The sequence below is a fragment of the Peromyscus eremicus genome, chromosome 9 (genome assembly GCF_949786415.1).
Source record: "Peromyscus eremicus chromosome 9, PerEre_H2_v1, whole genome shotgun sequence".
NCBI lineage: Eukaryota > Metazoa > Chordata > Mammalia > Rodentia > Cricetidae > Peromyscus > Peromyscus eremicus.
In genome coordinates this window covers 109,449,023-109,470,710 of record NC_081425.1, presented here as the reverse complement: position 1 = coordinate 109,470,710, position 21,688 = coordinate 109,449,023, and the positions used below count along the sequence as shown (strand labels likewise).

The following is a 21,688-nucleotide window of genomic DNA, read 5'->3' as shown; positions in this document are numbered from 1 at the left end:
AGGACAACTCAGACTTCTCAGCAATCCACTGAACAGATAAATTCATATAAGGAAACAAAAATAAAACAAAACAAAACAACAACAACCAAAAAAGCCCAATCTTCAGAAGAAATGTGAAACTTATTTACATTTCCTTTCTGCCTCCCTAGGTACAAGGTTCTTCCCCAGAATACAGAATGATCCTATTTGGAGACAAAGAGATGTTTGCAAAAAAAAAAAAAAAAAAAAAAAATAGAAGTGAGTAAGTAAATAAACAAGGTCCCGTTTTCAACCTTAACTGTATCACAGTGACAACTTCTCAAGGTCAGATCATCACCTGGAAAACGTTTTATTAAAAAGCCACTCCCATTAAAACTTTGTTGGGAAGGTGCCAAGCTGAACGGGTCAAAGGGATGAGTTTGACTGTTCTTTCTCAGTAGGAAAAGGTGATGCCATGTTAAAGGGACCAGGACGGAGCTTATGACCTCAACCCCATTCTATATCCGTGAGTTCTGCCCTGTGCATGTGACAGGACCCCTTGTAATGATCGTCTATATGTACAGTAACAGTTAATTAGCACATTCCACTCGTAGCCAGCCACCAAAAACAGAATGGCATTCTTAAATGGTGATTAGAGGTTTTGTGAGCATCTTGGGCTTGGAGGGGACAGTTTCTCACTGAGGACTCTTCCGCCCCATTCACGTTCATTCAGCTCTTTCTGGGGGAAGTTAAAAGCTGCAGTGATAATCCCTTAAGTATGGCTTGGAAAAGTATAAAAGGCGCAGTGTATAAGCAATTGGATGAGGGAGCCTTTTATGTAGAAGTCGCTGAATGGGTGGCCTCTGGGCCATGTGAGTTGGGAAAGGCAGGCACAGTGTCCTTTCCCAAGGTGGGCTTAGCGGGACCCCAGGCCAGTCACTCGCCTGCCGTCACCAGGGCTGCTGCCCCTTCGTTCACCTTGCTCCTCAGGCCCACTCAGCTCCTGGGGCCATTTTGATCCCAAAGATGAGGGAGGGCCGATGTGGTCTTTGGTAGGGACCCAATTTCTCTCTAAATGCCAACCCGGCCAGCTGGCACTAAACAGGCCCAGCCTTCTTCCGAAGGGGTTAGCGAAACCCAAATTAGCATGCTCCATTTTAAAACTTGCTTGTATTTAAAGACTAATTCATGACAAACAGTGGCTCCCGCACTGCGGTCTGGAGCCCCAGGGGCTGGCACCCTACCAAACACATGCAACTAATTGCTACCCTCAGATGACACGCAACTAAGAAACTCCAGTTTGCTGTAGCAGATTCACTAAGAACGCAGCCCGGAAGGCAGTGGAGGCAGAAAAGGTCCTTTCATAACCCTGTCCTCGCTGTACACGGCAGCTAAGCGCCTGAAAAACACCTTTGTTTCCCTGCGCCAATTTATCTCCACCGAGGGCTGCGAGCACTGCTAACTTGCAGGACGGCGCGTTGCGACTCTGCAATGCCCCCAGCTATGGTTGTCAGCGCTGGAGATCTGCCTTTCTCTTGGCCCAAGGAAATGTGCAAAATTGTCCATTTTGAAACTCTACATCTTGCCCCATTTGCAACTCCGTCAACACTAGTACTCCACATGTTTCAGTGAGATGCTCAGGGCTCCCTTACACAAGCCTCTATAAGAATATGTGGGTCCAAATCCCAGCTCCAGTATGTATTATGGATTACTATCTATGCCTAGGTTTCCTGGTCTACAAAGTGGGGATAATGTCAGTATCTATCTTGTGCATATATTATGAGTATAGATGAGTCAATGTGATATGTATAGGATTCTAAAAATTGAATCTGAGATGGTCCTGTGAACAAAAGTTTCCTTGTGTATATTCTGCATTTAGGTCAAAGTTTATACCTCACTGTAACTGCACAGAAATTCAACCTCTCGGCCTCTGTTCACCACCTGATCCCTCTTCACCTGCCCTCTGTCATTGGCCTGCTCTGTGTGGCCAATCTCATCTATCCTCCAAAGCCCTCCCTTGATAGCAGCTTTATCAGGTTCTCCCTGCCCCGTCAGCTGCAAGTGACAGTGTTTATGCACATGTTTTATTTCCTCATCTGGAGTACAAATCCTTCATTTTCACCTATGAGTAACTGGCTCATAGGTAGGCACTCAGTGAGTAATTGTTAAAAAAGGAAATGTTCGATGGACAAAATTATACTATAATCCTGCTGGGTATTACTTAATAGGGCAGAGAGGGAAAAGATGTATTTCATAGATGCTTTGGTCCAAATTAAGAGTTCTACTTAAGTTAGTGTGGGCTAAATCTCAAAAATCAAACCCAATAGTGGAATTTATCAATAATTATCTTAGCCTGGACTTCCATAACAAAAAGCACAGATGGTACTAGAAATCAGAGTTGTGGGTTTGGGGAAGGAGCTAACATAAAATACCCTTCAGGGTGCGTATTACTAGGAGAGGGACCCTCAACATGGAGGTCATGCCCAGGCCTTTAAGTGGGAAAGCAATTAGTGGGGATAAAGGATTATACCAGAGACATGATGGAACCTTGAGAGAGCTGGAGCACAGATACGATGGAACCTTGAGAGAGCTGGAGCACAGACATGATGGAACCTTGAGAGAGCTAGAGCACAGACATGATGGAACCTTGAGAGAGCTGGAGCACAGACAGACATGATGGAACCTTGAGAGAGCTAGAGCACAGATATGATGGAACCTTGAGAGAGCTGGAGCACAGACAGACATGATGGAACCTTGAGAGAGCTAGAGCACAGACATGATGGAACCTTGAGAGAGCTGGAGCACAGACAGACATGATGGAACCTTGAGAGAGCTGGAGCACAGATATGATGGAACCTTGAGAGAGCTGGAGCGCAGATATGATGGAACCTTGAGAGAGCTAGAGTACAGACAGACATGATGGAACCTTGAGAGAGCTAGAGCACAGACAGACATGATGGAACCTTGAGAGAGCTAGAGCACAGATATGATGGAACCTTGAGAGAGCTAGAGCACAGACAGACATGATGGAACCTTGAGAGAGCTAGAGCACAGATATGATTGATGGCCTGGAGCAGGAGAGAGAGCCTCAAACAAATCCTCCAAAAGAAGAAGATAAACCAGCTTTTACATGATTTGGGAGGCTGACAGTAAGTTGGACACCATGGGATTTAATTTAACATAGCCTACCTGACACGGAACCAGGTACTGGGTGGACTCTAAGGCTCTCTTGCTGTTGAAGGGGCAGGGGTGTGTATGGAAGGCCACAGCACAATCTCTGAATTCTCTGTCCCAGAGGTAGAACTGTAGGAATTCTGGCCTAATTTCTTCCCTGAATCAGATCTGGTCTCCTAAATGACTGACCTCTTAGAGTGGAGGTCAGTGATCTAACATCAGGGAGCTTCTATAACAGAATGTATTTTCTACATTTCTAGAGATGAAAAGTCCAAGAGAGCAGAGTCAGGTGGATTCACTTCTCCCTGGGGTGGCAAAATCACTTTTGCTTACCTGTCCTTGCCTGATCCTCTGTGTATATATAGCTGAGGTTTCCTGGATTATGGCCTCACCCTTAAATCTTCATTTAATTTCAATTTCCTCTTTAAAGACCCTGTCTCCAAATACAGTAATATTGAGACTAGGGCATCAATTTGTGAAATGGAGCATATGCCAGTCCACAACAGTAAAATATACACATGGAAATGGTTAATATGCAAGGTGTGACTAATCCAGAAGACATTTGGAGCCTTAAGAGATACAGATCTTCATTGTGTTAGCAAAACTACTGACATTGAAGCCACTCTCCCAGTACAGCAGTAAACAAAATCAAAACAACAACATCAAGACCAACAAACCACAACACTTCTCACTGAGTGAGAAGCTCAGTTAATTCTCTTCCAGACAGGAGAACCGCAGCAGCCCTAGCAGGAGCTGAGACAATATTGGCTCCTATTAGTGTCACAGTGTCTCCCCAAACAAACGGAAATTTCTAACTAAACAAACACTCATGCACATGTAGAACCCAAGCTCACTGTGGTGTTAGGTCACAATTCATCTGAATCTTTTATTTCTCAAGGTGGACCAGGGGTTTTATGAAGACCTGAAAAATCTGAAAACATTCTCATGCAGTGATCCCTCCTGAGCCTCTTCACAATTTTAACTGCTTTCATTAGCAGATACCATTTATACCAGATAATGTGACTTTCTCATATGTTTTTTTCTTAAATTGTGTGTGTGTGTGTGTGTGTGTGTGTGTGTGTGTGTGTGTGTACATCAGTCCAGGTAGCCACAGAGGTCAGAAGAGGGTGACAAATCCCCTGGAGCTGGAATTACAAGCAGTTGTGAACCATTCAACTTGCGCGTTGGGTAACCAAACTGAGATCCCTCTCACATAGGTCTCATTAATTCTCTAAGTACATCTTATGCATCAACTCCTTAAGCTAATGGTTCCCACTGTATTTGTTCACTTCTTTCTCTTAGAATATTTAAATTAACATATTTTATTTGGTAGACAAAAATGTCACTCAGATGTTAGTGAAGAGCCCACAGCAAGACTCTCCCAGGGATCAGAGGGTCCTGAGACTGGGAGCTCATTTGCATCTGAATCCAAAGTGTGAATACAGCAGAGGATTGACACACTTTCTCTGAGCATGGGTTTGCCTTCAGGACTAAATTACCAGTGACCCTGCTTCCTTCATCCCAGCCCTGTGCAGTTTCATACTGTCCTTGCCATCACTAAGAGGAACTTCCTGTGTGAGAAACAGAGTATCTCATCACTCTCATCTTGTGTTCACTGATGGGCCCAACATGGATACAAGCAACAGAGTCTTAGCGGTAATGTGACATGTGGCTAAAAATATCCATTTTTTTTCTTTTGTCTTTTGAAGCTTTTTAAAGCAGAAAGGTGAAAAATAGTGTTTAATTTCTGTTACATATTTTGAAGTCTGTTTATGCATATATTTAATAATTTTGTCAGTGAGAATGGAGCCCAAAACAACTAAATATTTTTTAATTATTTTATTATTGTCATTTTTAGTTACTATGGGAAATAATGGGTTTCATTATACATTTTCTATTTACCTGTCTTTGTTCTTTCTCATATCTCTTCCTCCCCTTCTCTTCTCTGTCACCTCCTCTCCTGTTATAGAATATTATTTTAAGATGTGTTACATTTATTTATGCTGTGGAACATTTATTTAATGATGCAAAGATGTTTTGCATTCTTTTGTGTTGCATTTGTTTAACTCCATGAAGCTGTGTTACTTTGCCTGTCTAAAACACCTGATTGGTCTAATAAAGAGCTGAATGGCCAATAAAGTGGCAGGAGAAAGGAGACAGGTGGTAGACAGAGAGAATAAATAGAAGGAGAAATCTAGAGAAAGAAATCAAGGAGCAAGAAGAGGAGAATGTAACCAGAAGTTTCTGTCTCACCTCCCTGTTCCCAAATACCCAGCAGCCGCTTCCCAAGTAATTGACTCAAAGGCTCAATATTACTTATAAATGCTTGGCCAGTAGCTCAGGCTTGTTACTAACTAGCTCTTACACTCAAATTAACTTATAATTCTTATCTATGTTTAGCCATGTGGCTTGGTACCTTTTTTTTTTTTTTAATGTATCTTGCTTCCTCAGCAACTGGTTGGCGACTCCTCAACTACACCATTCTTCATCTCCATCTTCAGTTTGAATGTACTGCCTAACCTTATTCTGCCTGGCTATTAGGCAAAACAGCTTTATTTATCAACCAATGAGAGCAAAACATATTCACAGCATACAGAAAGACCATCCCACAGCAGGAGAAGAGGACATCAGGTGCCAGCCCCACAGCTACACCGCCAGCCACGGAGTAAGTATGAAAGAAAGGTATGTAGAATAAAGAAACTAAAGGCCCAGGTAAAAGGTAGATGGGATAAGTTAAGAAAAGCTGTCTAGAAACAAGCCAAGCTAAGGCCAGATATTCATAAGAAAGAATAAACCTCCATGTGATTTATTTTGGAGCTGGGTGACAAGCCCCAAAAAGCAAAGAAATAAGAGTAAAAAGAGTCAAACAAACAAAAGCCCCCATTGCTGATCCTTTACTTTAGGGTATGTCCTATAGACATGCTCTGTGCCCTTCCCAGACTTTCCATGCCTTTTCTCTGGATGCTCAGCTTCACACGTAGGTTTGAACAGAGAGCAAGAAGTGTGCATGTCTATGCAGTCTTGGTTAATGTGTCCCTCCAGCCAACATCAATATCTAAGTTCCACTCTCTGCTGCTAGATAAGTGATTTTCATGATTGAAATCTTGGAAAATATTTTATACTTTGCATTTGAAATTGAGTGCTTACATATAATTTGGTTAATTTAATTTAATTTTAAAATTAGCTAAGTTTTCACCATAATTATTATGTATTTCCAGTAATGCTTAAGGAGTAAAAACGGTTAACTCATAAACTGTCTATGAAAGTAGATGCTTTAATAATTGTTAATTTTGGTAATTAATAACAACAGCAGAATGCTTTATTTTGCTGACATTTCAGTATCAACTTGTTTTGATTTTGCAGTTTTCCCATATGTTTAAATCAAAATAAGTTGTCTTCTAATTCTTAATAGGCCTTTCACAATACACTGGCTCCAGTCATTAGGCCCTGGTACACACACCCTGTTAGGAATGAAGAGATTCTACATAGAAACACATGCCTCTACCTTGGCCTGTCAGAGTACTGCAACAATGGTTCCCAGGAACTGGAATTGTCCAGGAGTCCCACACTAGGCGAAGGCTGAAACCCAGTGCCTGCCAGAGGAAGAACTTGTTTCTCAGAGGGGAGACTGACGAAGAGAGGCCCACACTTGACCTGGACTGCATGGATATGCATATTTCTTGCCCTCTCTTTAAACCCAGCTCTCATGACAGGACCTTGAAGATAACTTGGGCAGGTAAAGCTTGTGTGTGTGTGTGCGCGCGCGCGCACACACACACACACACACACACACACACGCATGGCTGTCACTGGACCTTTTTGTCCCTTTTACTACTGAGACCACATGGAACAAATCTTTTCCCGCTTTTTAAGATTATTTCTTCCTTTCATTGATCTACTGAGGACAGGTGGCTGAACCTTGCTTGTTAGGGCTGTCAGGTCTCAGGCTGTCTTGCACCTTTAGTGAAAATAATACATGGAGGTTCAAAAAAAATTATGGGATGGGTGTCCCTACCTTGGTATTATATGGTACTAAATGTGACAGCTTTGTCCCAAATCATTCTGATGCTATTATAAGCATAATTACAGTAGGACCAGATGAATGTACCCAAATCTAGACTGCTAAAAAGGTAACAACTAATTCTGTCCTGAACTTCCTGCAATTTGTCCCTTTCCAAAGCTCCAGTGAACTCTTTCTGAAGATCATCTTGCTTCCTTAGCTGATTCTCGAAGCTCACACCAAGGATTACCTTAGAGTGCTTGTCAGAGGATCCTGGGCTCTGCTCCAGAGAGCCTCATTTAGTACTCTAAGTTGAGCCCAGAACTCAAGAGTTTTGACCTGCTGAAATCCTTCAGGTGCATAACTTGCAGGAAATTTTAGCTGATGTGCGTAGTTGATGATCACAATTGGTGAGACGTGTCTTGACCTAAGATACTGACAACTGGAATCAATTTAGACAATCTCTTTCAACATTGGCTCACACTGTAATCACCTGGAGAGCCTTTAAAAACTGTCGTGCCCACCACCCCCATCTAACTGCCTCTACCTGTGACATATACATCAAAAAATTCTGATGTATTCAGTCTAGGATGGAATTGAGGATTGGAGTTTTTTAAACTATCTTACAGACAGAGAACCACCAACAGTCTAAGGGCACTTAGTGTCAGAAAGGCTCAACCCACCACCACGATGCAGTCACAGAAGCAGAGGTTTGCTGAGATTAAAAAAAACCCACCAGAATCTCCTCCTTCCCAGTTCCCCAGCACACCCAAATAAGCCTTGAAGCTACAGCACAAAAACAAGCCCCTCCCCTTGGTTTTCAGCTGCTGGCAGAATGATTTAGTAGTTCTATTATCAAAGAAACTCCATTATAATTACAGTGTTTGAATTATACACAAAACAAGAAAAATTCAGAAGGGAAAGTCCTTTAATCAAAACTGTAAAACAGAACAGTTTCTGGCTGCAGTTAAAAGCAAACTCTAAAATGTTAAGAGTCAGCTCTCCAGCCCTTTGATTCTTGCCTCTTTCCCATAAGAGTGACACTACACATTTTTTCAATTAAGCAGTTTGACAATCCGAAGAAATCCACAGTGCACGATTTAATGAGCGTATACTGTATGCCTGGTAATCGGCAGGCTGACAGTTCACTCATTGCAAAGTGACAAGAGGCCACTGCACATTAATAGAAAAGTTTTGGGGTCTCTTTTCATTAAAAAAGCTTTACAGTTGAGGAACATCCAACTGTATTGGCAAAGCTGTCACTGAAGGTCCCTGGTGACCTTAACTTTCTGTCACTCTCCAAGTCTTCAAGTCTGTTTGATGAAATTCATTTTTAAAAACATAGAACAAACACAAAATATAGACATTGAAGGTTCTCTCATGTTGGCGGGGTTACGTGGTGCTTTCTGATACCAATTCCATCAGTGATTTCACAGTGAAAGAATTGTGACCCAGGATGTGCAGCTTCTTCATGATGACTACAGATGCGAATTATTCTTGGAAATGATGCCCAATTAATCACATTATTCAGTATTTTAGAAGGAAGTTAGTATAGTGGAAATATTCATATTTTTGTGACAGAAACTTTCAAATCTGACTAAAACACAGGAAGCCTTGGTCAAATTCTGTCAGTTCACTGGAACTCATTCTCTTGATTGATGAGCTGTGAAAGTAACGTCCACTATATATGGAGATGGCACAGACTGCCGCACAGCTCCTGGTGGTAGAAGAGCACTTACATTGACCCCTAGAGATGGAAAGTGTGCAGGATGTAACGTGTCATGCCAAGCTGATGCCCTTGAGGTTTCCAACATGAGCCTGGATGCAGGTTAGAGAAGGAAAACATTACTCCAGCATCCATGCATAGAGTTCCGCCTAACCCTATCAATGCCCAGAGGAAAGCTGCTGGGTCAGGAAACGGGACCTCACCATGCAGTTCTGGCTGGACTGTAGCTCACTGTTTAGCTAAGATTGTCCTCAAACTTGCGATTCTCTTGCCCCAGCCTACTGAGCACCAGAATTACAGGTATGCACCACAGATCCCAGTTATCATTTTTATATCAGCATCAAGAAGCAATTTTAATGATCACATAATAAACTTCTGACACATTTTAATCTTTTCAATAGTAAGAATTGGAAACTTGCTGTTTATGTCTTTGATCTGACTTCCAGGAAACTTAGTGAATTCTCAGGTTTGGTTTGCAACCCCATTAACTGATAGTGGTAGGAGATTTGTTTCTGGCTTTGCTAGACAAATTTTAGTAACTTTATTGAAAGTTGGCTATAAACTATACACAGAGCAAATTTGTCACTTAAATGGTAAGGGGGCTATGGCAAAAGTCTGTGTCACTTGGGTCCAGGCAAGGGCTCTTCTAACACAATCTGAAAATGATATAGAACATCTCCGATAGACTGCAGAATTATAATTTGTTGCTCTGGTCATACACAGTGAGGGAAAAAATGTATCTTTTATTTAAAAGAATCACATCTGGGAGTGCCAGTGTCTTTGTTGGAAATATGGAACAATAAAATTATCCTTGGATTGTTGTAATGACTCAGAGAGAATATTTCCCAAGTCGATCAGGGTAGCATTTTGTGCTCAGTCTCATAGAAAACTGCATAGCCACAGCTTCAGATACAAGTGCAGCACAGCTAGCCAGAAGGTAAACTCAATGCAGAGACCTCACACATCACTTAGAAACAGGTACCCCACCAAGGCTCCTGAGCTGAGCATGGACCCCACCAGCTAGCTTTCTCTCATGTCACAGGGGAGGGAAATCTAGAAAAGATTCCCACAGCCTTTCATTCTTATTCTAAATATGCGCAAACACATGGGTGCAACAGAATGTCTGTGTGATTTGCAGGTTCATAGCTCAGTGTTCAGTTCACCTGGAATTGGGCCATTGCCACGGCTCCGTCTCTTTTTAAACCAGCAAGCTTCCTCTTGTTTCTCAGCCATTCACAGCTAGAGTACGTATTGACAGCTAGAGATGTTCCTTTGTCTTCAGGAGAGTCTGTTGGGGGGTACTTCAGTTCTACATATGCATATTCTGATAAAAACAGTTGAGAAGGAGGGTATGATGCAGTGGGTAAGGCTTTGCAAGCAAACTTGGACTTGAACACCCATCAACTTCATGGCTTTGGGCAATATACTGAGCCACATAGTCGTCCATTGCAATGGAGGAAATACAGAGAATCTATGGAGTTATTGCCAGCAGGGCTGGGTCCAAAATATTTAAACAAGGACTGTAGAAGGGGCACCAACTGGAATGGCTCTAACATTTAATTTAATTAAATATGAGCACTGTAGGATTAAATTACAAAGGTATCCATCTTGATCCTAGATTGTGGAACATGGTCAAACCCATGATGCATTGCCTGAGGCAAACAGCTATGAAAACATTGTGAAGCAAGATATAAGCTGTTGGTTACCCCAAGGTCACTATACCCTCCAATGACTTTGCTTTCTGCACCCATGCTGACTTTAATTAGCCTGGTTAGTCCTTAAACTGATGAGCCACATATATGTCTGGACTACATTTGAGTCCTCCGGGACCCCACACTTAGAAAAACACAAACAGATTTCACTTGGAATTTTACCAGGTACATATTCACCAATAACTGTTATGCCTTCTTTTTTTTTTTTTTTTTTCCAAGACAGGGTTTCTCTGTGTAGTTTTGCGCCTTTCCTGGAACTCACTTTGTAGACCAGGTTGGCGGTGAACTCACAGAGATCTGCCTGCTTCTGCCTCCCGAGTGCTGGGATTAAAGGCGTGTGCCACCACTGTCTGGGTCTGTTATGCCTTCTTAATACATTAACTCTTTTGTTATTGCAAAGTACTTTCTCTCTGGTAATCCACTTGTCCTAGAGTTTCATTTGTCTGATATTCAGGAAGGCACTCCACATGTCTTATACCATTTCTACATCATTCCTTTTCCTACCAGTTTCCTTTAATTCTATGAGTATCTTTATATTTAAAGGTTATCTCTCGCCGGGCAGTGGTGGTGCACGCCTTTAATCCCAGCACTCGGGAGGCAGAGCCAGGTGGATCTCTGTGAGTTTGAGGCCAGCCTGGGCTACCAAGTGAGTCCCAGGAAAGGCGCAAAGCTACACAGAGAAACCCTGTCTCGAAAAACCAAAAAAAAAAAAAAAGTTTATCTCTCAATACAGTGTTATTATTCTTAATTTTTAATACATCTGATGCCTCTGCCTTTTAACTAAAATGCACAGGGTCCACTAATAATATAATGGTTGTTACAGTTTCACTAATTTTCTTGGTTTGAGTCTCTGCTTTTTGTTTCCCTGTTTCTCCTTTCCAATATTATTGTATTGTTGTTAAAAAGCAAGGCAAGAGTTTTTCTGTGAGTTCGAGGCCAGCCTGGTGTACACATTAAGTTTCAGGTCAGCTAGAACTCTATAGTGAGACCCTGTCTTTAAACAAAGTGAGACTATAGTTAATCATTTGACCACTTTTCATACTAGTTGTTCTAGGAACTGAAATATATATTCTTGGTCATTATTTGAGTTACTTTTATAATATCTCACATGAAAGTTGAAAGTGTTGCACCTACATAAGTCCATTTATCACCCCCACTTCTGATGCTATAATTGTCGTGTAGATTGCAGCTACTCATATTACATCATGATCCCCATGGGGCAATGTTGTCATTCTTGTTCTATATATTCTGAAAATTATAAGATGGAAAAAGAGTCATCTATATTTGCAATTCCAATATATTTCTTCTGTCTTGAGCATTTCAGGTCCTCTCTAGTGTGCCTCATTTCAGTCTGAGCAGCTTCCTTTGACATCTCGAGTCTTTTGGCAACAAAGCCTCTATGATTTCCTCTATCTGAAAATGTCCTCGTCTTCATTCTTAAAGCACATTTTAACGATGCAAATAACAAGGTTCTTGGTTTGTGTTATTACTGTCTTTCTGTCCCCTCTTTACTTTAAAAACATCATTTTTCCTTTAAGCTGGTGAGATAATCAGTAGGGAAAGGCTCTTGCAGCCATGCCTGACTGACTATCTGAGCTCAATTCCCAGGATCAGTATGGCTGAAGAGAGCACCAACTCCTACTAGTTATCCTCTGGCCTCCAGATATGTACCATATACACACGTTATCCCTACCCACCCCACACCACAAATAAATACATGTCATTTAGAAACATTAAACTATCCTTTTTTCTATCATCAGAAAAGGAGGAAGTACTCATTTAAGACATTTCCCCCAATGTACTGTGGTTCCCATGAAGACCCATCTTTACTGTTGCTGCCAGATATTTAAATGAGAAGCGAGAGGCATGATTTCCTCAGATTCATCCCATTTATTCTGGGACACAACCTCAGCATAGGCTTTTCCCCTGTCTCAGGTGACATAAGAAGAATTTCCTGAGTCTGAGGCAGGAGGATTTTTAATTCAAGTACAGGGTGAGATGCATAAAAAGACCCTGTCTAAAAGAGAGACAATGTGCATGTGCTTGAGAGAGATATATTGTTTGGTGTTTGCTAAGTTTTTTTGTCTGTGGATTTAAGTATTTCACCATATATGAAAATATGTCATTGTTTTCCAAACATACTTTCTGCATGATTCCACTCCATCTGTGGCTCTAATTACATGTATGGTAGCCATGTTGCATTTTGTAGCACAGTTCCCAGAGCCTTGACTCTTTTTTCTCTGTTCAGACATTTAAATAGTTTTTCTTTCTGTACTTCAGAAATACAACTACCATGGCTCTATTGTCAGGGTTACTGGTACCTTTCCTGGTCACCTCCAAATGCTCTAAGGCCAACTCAGGAAATTTTAATTTCAGTAGTGACAACTCTCCATCAATGAAATCCCAAATCTGGCCTTTTCTTTTCAAAATTGTTCCCATTTTTTTAGTTCTTTGTATGTCAAATGTAAGTGGTGAGGAGGAAGAGCCAGTTTCCACTTTAGTTCTCCAGGGAATATTGATCTGTTTTGATAGGCAAGTACATTAGTTAAACAGAACCGAGCAGGGTCTTGGGAGAAGCTCAAAGCTTGGTTTACCTCTTTCTTTTCTTTTGCAGACAGGGTCTTACTATCTACCCTGGCTGGCTTGGAATTCACGATGGAGACCAGGTTGACCTCAAACTCACAGCAATCCACCTGTCCCTGAATGCTGAGATGAAAAGCAGGTGCCGCACCCCAGCTGCTGCTTTCGCTTTTGAAACTATGCTCACATGGCTGCTCCTTACAAGCCTGGTCAGGAACTACCCTCAAATTTGAGAACTGCTTACACCCAGAATGAGGAGCTTCTTTCTACCTCTTGCCTCCTCAGGTCTGAAAGCACACACCCCAGTGCCTGTAATTGCCTCCAACTTTGTAGCTTGGTGGGTCAAGACTAAAGGGCAGTTTCTAATTAGAGTCAGTCAGCCAACGGACATTAACTTCAGCCAGCTTTCACACTAAACAGTGTAAAATGGGAACTCAGCTTTCAAGTTTTGAACCGCAGCTCTGCAAAGCATCATCCTATATATTTTTCTTCCTGCCTTCAGGTAATAGCTGAGGGCAGGTCTATTCTATATTTGATACCTCTGGTCAGGTCTGGGCTGGTAGAGCTTGGCCACACCAGACATGGGAGTGCAGACCACACTGCAGAGTGTAGAGAAGTGTGGAGAGAAAACATGGAGGAAATATTCTCCTGTATTTCCTAAGGATTCCTTAACCTGCCCCAGTCTAGAAATATCTAGTTTTAGTGCTAAGAAGAAACAGAAGTCAGGCCTGGGGCTCCCTTGACCATCTTGCCAAGTACACAAGGAGACTTAACTAAACTCACAGCTTACAGTTACACACTAAAACATCACATGGACATGGCAGCATTTACTCTCAAAGCAATGAGTTCTGTACCAGCAACTCCTCCAAGGAGGAGCCAGGCAGCACTTGGCACTGTGTTACTTGTCTGGCCTTAGACACCTCCACGTCTGCCACATTGATACAGTTATAGGTAATATTCTAAAAGAAAGAAAATATTGAAAGTCCTTCAATACTAAGACACAGTAAGTGCACATCTACTTTCATGAATAATTGTGACATCCATGTCCTGACCATTAGTAATTATGAGTTCCATGTCTTGAAAGCTTCTTCATGGAAGGCATCTTCCTAACCACTTTACATAAATTATCTTTTAATCTTTCATAACCATTCTGTGAAACAATTCCTAAGATTAGTCTCATTTCATAGAAGAAGAAACCAGAGTTCAGAGAGGTTAAGCAGGCTAAGATCAAACAGCAAACAGCAAAAATCACGCAAAACCAGCAAAAGGGGAGTACTTGAAATTATTAGGCACTGTCTTTTATTGTTAGGAGAAAAAGAAAAGTCTTTCTAAGCACAGAGGAATAAGTGAGTTCTCTAAAACTTGAAAAATCACTCACTTTTAATTACTCTTCCAAATTATTGCAGGCTTTCATTTTCAAGAGCCTTATTTCTAGGGTTAAAATGCCATACAGAACAAAAATGCTGAAGGCCGAATGGCTATACTCAAAGATTCACGGCAAGGAAGCATGCAATGCCAGTTCTCCGTGTCAACTCACTGCATTGCTTTCCTGTTTGGAAGGTAAGCTCTCTAGACAGGCAGAGAATCTACCAAGAAGAAGTCAGTCAGATTCATCAGGAAGTGAAATGGGAGTCCATCCCACTCTACATGTATTCAGTGAGTGCATTTAGAAGACAAGGCAATGTCCAAGAGCAGTACACACTCTATAGGCAGTTCTGCCCAAGTTGATAAACTTTGCATAAACCTGAGGATTTCAAAGGATTGTGGAATGATGGGAAGGCAGGCAGAGCCAAGGACAACTAGGTGCACAAGATAAAGTGGATATAGGAAACAGGGTTAGCTGGGAGCAAGATAAGGTGGGTAGTGTCTTTGTTTTTTGGTTCATAGAGCTGTTTGATTCACACACACACACACACACACACACACACACACCACACACACACACACACACACACACACCACACACACACACACACACACCACACACACACACACACACACACACACACACCACACACACACACACACACACACACACACACACACACCACACACACACACACACACACACACACACACACACACCACACTTTGTCAAGACAGACATGGGGATATTGTTAAAGAATGAAGCACGAGAAGGAACAACAGAAGGGAGCAAGAGTGTTTAAGAAAGCAAGGTTAACTGAGCAGAGCCTGCCAAGAGTCGCACACGTCTGAGATCCTAGAGTCCAGGCAGATGGTGAGCTCAAGGCCAGGCATGCTTGAAGTCAGTTCAGGTTATATAAAAAAGCCCTGTCTATAAGTAAATAAATAAATTAATTAATAAAAACTCAAATAGATAGAACAGAGTTAACCACATTCTGGGAAATGACTAGAGTGGAATTGTGGGGCCAAGGCACATGCCTGTCAGTGTGCATCTCTCTCTCTGTGTGTGTGTGTGTGTGTGTGTGTGTGTGTGTGTGTGTGTGTGTGATACCTTTTCTCATCCATAACAAGTGAAGTATAGGTGGAACAAGGAGGAGAAGAATTCTGGGAAGTGGAAGGCTGAGTCAGAGAGACACTGCCAGCCTCTGCCATGACAAGCAGCAAGTGAAGATGCCGATAAGCCACGAGCCACGTGGCAAGGTATAGATTCATAGAAATGGATTAATTTAAGATATAAGAACAGTTAGCAAGAAGCTTGCTACAGCCATACAGTATGTAAGCAATATAAGTCTCTGTGTTTACGTGGTTGGGTCTGAGTGGTTGTGGGACTGGCGGGTGACAGAGATTTGTCCTGACGTGGGCCAGGCAGGAAAACTCTAGCTACATAACATCCCTATAACAAAATAGATGTTAGCAAGTGGAAAGTCTGACATACAAAGTTTTATGTGATATGAGAGACTTTGGAAATAGAAACCAAGGACGGGGGAAAACCTATTTCTTATGCTTAGATCCAAAACAAAATGGGCATTCATGTAGGAATGCGACTGGACAAAAAGACATAGCCTACTGGTTTGAGACCTACCAGACGGAGAAGAACTGAGCAAGGCCTAGGGACTCAGTAACTTCTCAACTTTCCTGTACCTTCTGTTGACCTAGCTTTGGAATACATTCCTTCTAGAATGAGTTTTTATGACCACTGGCAAACCAGGTGGGTCAGAGACTCTCTGAGTGGCCAATCCTACACACAGCACTGGGGGAATTATACTGCAACTTTCTTAGGTTTTCTGGCTAGTTTTAAGGAAAGCGCTTCTGGTTCCTACAAACTGCTGTGGAGAAGGAAGGCATGTGAGAAAAAGTCAGAGCGAAGGCATTGCCGGCCCTTCCAGAAGGCCTGACTGGATGACTTGGAAGAGTGTCTTCTGAGCATCCTGAGTTCATTTCTTCTCCTTCAGCTATTTTTTTAAGTTGCATATTTGACTCAGTAGGTGAAAACCCTTCGGCATAAAGGGAAGGGCTGACTCTAGTCTCCTGAAAGGTTGTTCATTCACTATCCTATTCTGTACCAGCAGAGCCTCCTCTGAGCAAGATTAACCCTCCACTCCTTCAGGACACAGGTCCCTTGACAGAAGTCTCCTCTTGCTGCTACTAATTTCATTTCAATCCTGCCATCATCATCAAAGTCATACAAGGCATTAAAAAGGGGCTTTGTGACTATTTAGCCTTTCTTTTCATACATAAAAATTATTAAATATGTGTGCCTACAGAATGGGTGAAGAACAACTAATGGCATGTCAGTCAGGTGACAGTTCACCTGCACTTCATAGGAAAGGGGGGCAATACTATCCTTCAGAAAGGCAACCCATCATTCTTTTATTTAGCTGACATAATATTTATATTCCTATTTTAAAATGGCAGCTACAAATAGAAGCAGAGAGAGGGTAGGCTCTCTAAGGAAATCTAGCTGTAAACACCATCATAAAAGTTCTATTTATATGCAAAAGAATGTGACTAATACCATAAGGACATCCCCACAGTAAGTCAATTTATCACGCTTTTTAAAAAGAAATAAAATTAAGCAAACACTACCTTTCACACGAGTGCTGCCTCCTTGGTGTCCTCAGTGCAAGATGAAGAGTTTTTGCAGGAGTGACCGAGCAAGTTGTCCCAGGAAACCTACCTAGATGAAGAAGTTCAGATAATCACTCAGCAGCAAGCTGGACAGCTTCTAGACAGCACATCATGAAAACAGTCGTGAAGAACACTGAGCTGGCATGGCTGCATCAGGAACTGTTTAAAGGTCTAGAAAGGCATAATGCAGCTTCAATAACCATTGTCATTACTCTACAGGAGAACATGGCTCAGAGGAGTGATGGTGATTCACGTAGTACCACACAAAGGCAGGGTCGGAATGGTGCTTTAGCTGTCCATATTCTGATTCCCACCCCTGGGCATTCCTAAATGCACCATCTGACCTCCTCACAAATTAGACAGTCCTAATACTGGAATTTCTATTGTGCAAAACAATGAGGTTGACCCAGGTTACAGTCAGGAGAATACTTCTCTAGCTTTGTGGAATTCTATGTCAAATCCACTGAAGAGTCACTTGTGGATCATTTAACTTCCTCTCCTTTGAAATACTAGTACCAACTGCAATTGATTATAAGTAAGATGTCTTATTAGGGTTTCTATTGCTGTAATAAAACACCATGACCAAAATCAGCTTGGGGAAGAAAAGCTTCATTTCATCTTATACTGAGGAAAATCAGGGCCAGAACTGAAGCAGAGTAGGAACCGAAAGGCATTAACTAATGGAGAGACCGGGAGGAGTGCTGCTTACTAGCTTGCTCCTCATAATTTGTTGGCCTGCTATCAACTCTGGGGTGGCCCCACCTACAACAGGCTGGGTCCTCCCACATCAGTCACTACTCAAGAAAATGCCTTATAGGCTTGCCTATGGCCAGATCTTACGGGTCTTATGGATATGTTTCTCGCCTCTGGATGATTCTAGCTCGTGTCAAGTTGACATAAACTAGCCAGCACAAAGGAGAACAGGTATTTTGTACAGATACTAGGTTTAGGTCCTGCACAGCTGCTCAGTCTACCTGATCTTTTCATTCTATCCCTGTCAAATGGGCATAATAATACGAGATGCATTTAGTACAGGATGTTTTTCATTATGTGAAAGTGACTAAGAGGTCAACAGACTCTGCTGCCCACAAATGACTCAATGACATCCCCCACTGGTCACCCCCTCTCTGCTGTAATCTCCACCTTGGCTTTTCCTTTCATAGGCCCTTTTTTGAAATAAAAAATGCCATAGTCACAGACACTAGTTCATTTTCTGTGATTTTTGTATAAGGGTCATTATTTCCTCTTTTAAAATCCAATTATTTTGCTCCTTATCATGTTACTTGTTCTGCTCACACTGTGACTGAAATCAGTCATCCATCATCAGCAAACACTCACAGACTACAGCGTTCCCAGGCAGTGTTCTCTACAGCACTGAACACAAAAGCTTCACATTCTACAGATATCTCATAAGGGAAAACAGACAGATAAAGTAAAGATGGCAACTTCCTGGGTGGATTATATGTCACTGAGTCTTCTGGAGAATGTTGTTGCCTCCCTCTTCCCTGCCCAAGGTAGGAGAGAAGGAGGAGGGGAGGGAGGGAGTGAGGGAGTGAAGAAAGGAGGGAGGGAGAGACTGAATTCCTCTTTTTCAGTTCCAGAGAGTAGAGTAGTTGAAGACAAAGGCTGAGATGATGTCACACTGGAATAAGATGGACCAACTCTAGTGGGAGTGTTTACATCTAAGAGGAATACTGTGTGAAGACAGCCACACAGCAGGAGAATGCCCTGTGATGACTGGGACAGGCGTGAGGCTGCTGCAAGGCAAAGGATGCTGTTTGCTAGCAAGCCACAAGAAGCCAGCAAGAGGCAACCCCACCCCCACCCCCAGCCATTCCCAGGGAGATCCCCCCCCCTGGGGGGGGGGCATGGTCCAGATTTCAGAGTGACAGTCTCCAGAGCCACCAGACAAAAAAGCATTTCTGTTGTAAGCTTCTCAATTTGCAGTATGTTTTGAATGCCACCCTAAGAAATAAGCACAGTGAATTTGGGGAGGTGTCTGCATTTTTAAACAAGGAAATTAAGAAAGATCTCACTGGAAATGAATATCTCAGGCAAAACCTGAATGAGATACAGAAGACAGAAAGACAGCTTGGGATGAAGACATTTCCAAGCAGAGGGTGCAGAATGCACCCGGGAATGTTGATGTACTGGGAGAGAAAGCAGTATGACTGCTACAGTGAGGCAAGAGAGGGGGGATGAGAAGGCAAGGTCCAGCAGCTGGGGTCTGGACCCCTGCTGTCACCCAAGCTTTTATTTACTGCAAGGTGTAAAGTAAGGTTCTGCCTTGAGGTGAACCAAGAGCTGACTTGCATTGTAGTAAGGTCTCTCTGGCTCTTTGGTGAGAATAAACTGGAGATAAGTCACTAAGTAGCCTCTCTAGGAAACCTGAAGAAGAAAACTGCAGCCAGTCTGTGTGGAGACAGTGGGGACCGGACAGGACAGCAGATCCGAAGGACGGGCAACACACTGGAAGCAGAGGTTTACGCCTGACTTCTCAATGATGCAGAGGACTAAACTAGATAGTAAGACAATCTCAGCATCTGAAGAGTGACCTTCCTGTGAGCCAGCCATGCGTTGGTGGACACAGGGCACACATTTGGCAGACAGGGAACAAGAAATCAGAACATATAAGAAACCTTCTAAAGTTAAAAAAAAAAAAAAGAAATAGACAGCAGAGCACAACAGAGGAATGGGGGTTATTCAAAGAAGAAAGGACAGTGGATCATGAATGTAAGAAGATCAGTCACTGGTCAGGAAGCAAAAGGAAATTAAAATAATAAGATTTCATTTTCCTTCCATCCAAGTAGTTAACATGAAAAGGCCTGGCAAAATTCAATGTTGTCTAAGATGTGAGGAAAATAATGTAATATTCCAATTACTCCAGGCAGAATCACGAACTGGTACATTATTCTAGTGAGAGCTTTTATTGTACTTGTCAAAAGCGGCACTGCATATTCTATCCGTACTGATTCTACCAGGTAGATGTGCAGGGCTCAATGAACATACATATGAGGAGGAGGCACATGCTAGGAAGAGGATCTTCACACTTGTTTTAATATCACAAAACTTAGCAATGACCTAAAAGCTCACCCTGAAAAGGGAATGAGTCAGGGAAGTCCGCTTCACTTGTACCATGGAACAGTGCACAGCCCTTAAAAGAAATCAGCTGGTTCTATACACATACATCAGTACACGTTTCTTTTCATAAATAATCATTAAACAACAAAAAACACTTAAAGCACACAAACACAGTCACGTGTATCTTATGGATGTACATATACATATGTGAAAATACAAAGAATGAACTGTTCAGAGACACACCCCAGTTTCACAGCACAGGGTTTGGCAGGAAGTGAATACATCAGAGAGCAGAGAGTGAAGAAAACACCAGAATGATTGGGAGTCTCATCCTATCCACCAGCTTTTTGAAAAGAAAAGGAAGGAAAACAAATTAGAAGTCTGAGAGCAAATCTGACCAAATGAGACAGGGGCTTGTTTTGGATACTGGAAATTCAGAGTTTTTTGTTCAATTTTTTTGTGCCTGTTTGTACATTACATATTTTTTTCAAATAAAAGAATGCAGGAAAGAAGAGTGGGGGAATGGAGAAAAAAGGGAAGATAGGGGAGAAGGGAGTGATGTGAGATGTCCTTGTGTATGCTGTGAATATCTGTTGCTCTCATTGGTTGATAAATAAAGCTGCTTTGGCCTATGATAAAGGCAAGATAGGATCAGGTAGGAAACCCAAGTAGAGCTACAGAAGAAGGAGGGCAGAGTCTGGGAGATGCCATCTAGCCGCCCAAGAAACAATATGCCAGCAGACTGGTAAAGGCCATGGCCATGTGACAATATATAGATTAATAGAAATGGGTTAATTTAATTGTAGGAGCCAGCTAGCAATAAGCCTGAGCCACTGGCCAAACATTTATAAGTAACATTAAGCCTCTGAATGATTATTTGGAAATGGCTACAGGAAGGGGCAGGACAGAGAAAAGTCTCCATTTACAATTGGTGCTCATCGTGCTACCCATACATCCACATAAAATCTGAGAAAGCTTTAACAAAAAAAAGAGCCACACTGGGCTTCCTCATCTCTCAAGCCAGCTGTGGTGCCTGGGAAATGGAGCTGGCCACCAACTACTACCATGAGCCAAGTCATGTGCTGGGTTTCTGCAGGGGCCTCTCACAGGGGCCACAGTACCGAGAGGCTTCTCCCAGCCAATGCCTGCATGCTTAAGCTATCAGCATAAGCTTTGGCAGCATGCTGTGGGGCAGATTTAGCTTTTGTTCATACAGAAAATAGGGTTAAGAAACATCGTAAAAACAGATTCAGATAGAAAGGCCTCTAAATTGGTCATGGTGTGTTTAAAAGATGTGCTTGGGCTTGAGAGAGAAAAGAGAAAAAAAAAATTTATATATATATATATATATATATATATATATATATATATATATATATATATACAGCCTTAAATTAAAATATA

The 21,688-nt window shown here is 42.1% G+C and overlaps 1 protein-coding gene across 2 annotated transcripts in view; it reads right to left on the bottom strand.

Annotated features, from left to right (window-relative positions):
• Fhit (fragile histidine triad diadenosine triphosphatase) overlaps nt 1–21,688 on the bottom strand; it is a 1,519,797-nt gene that overhangs the window by 1,086,823 nt on the left and 411,286 nt on the right. For both annotated transcript variants that reach the window (XM_059274237.1, XM_059274236.1), the window contains one exon: nt 17,162–17,252. The gene's annotated coding sequence lies outside the window, so the exon portion shown is untranslated. The remainder of the gene's footprint in view (nt 1–17,161; nt 17,253–21,688) is intronic.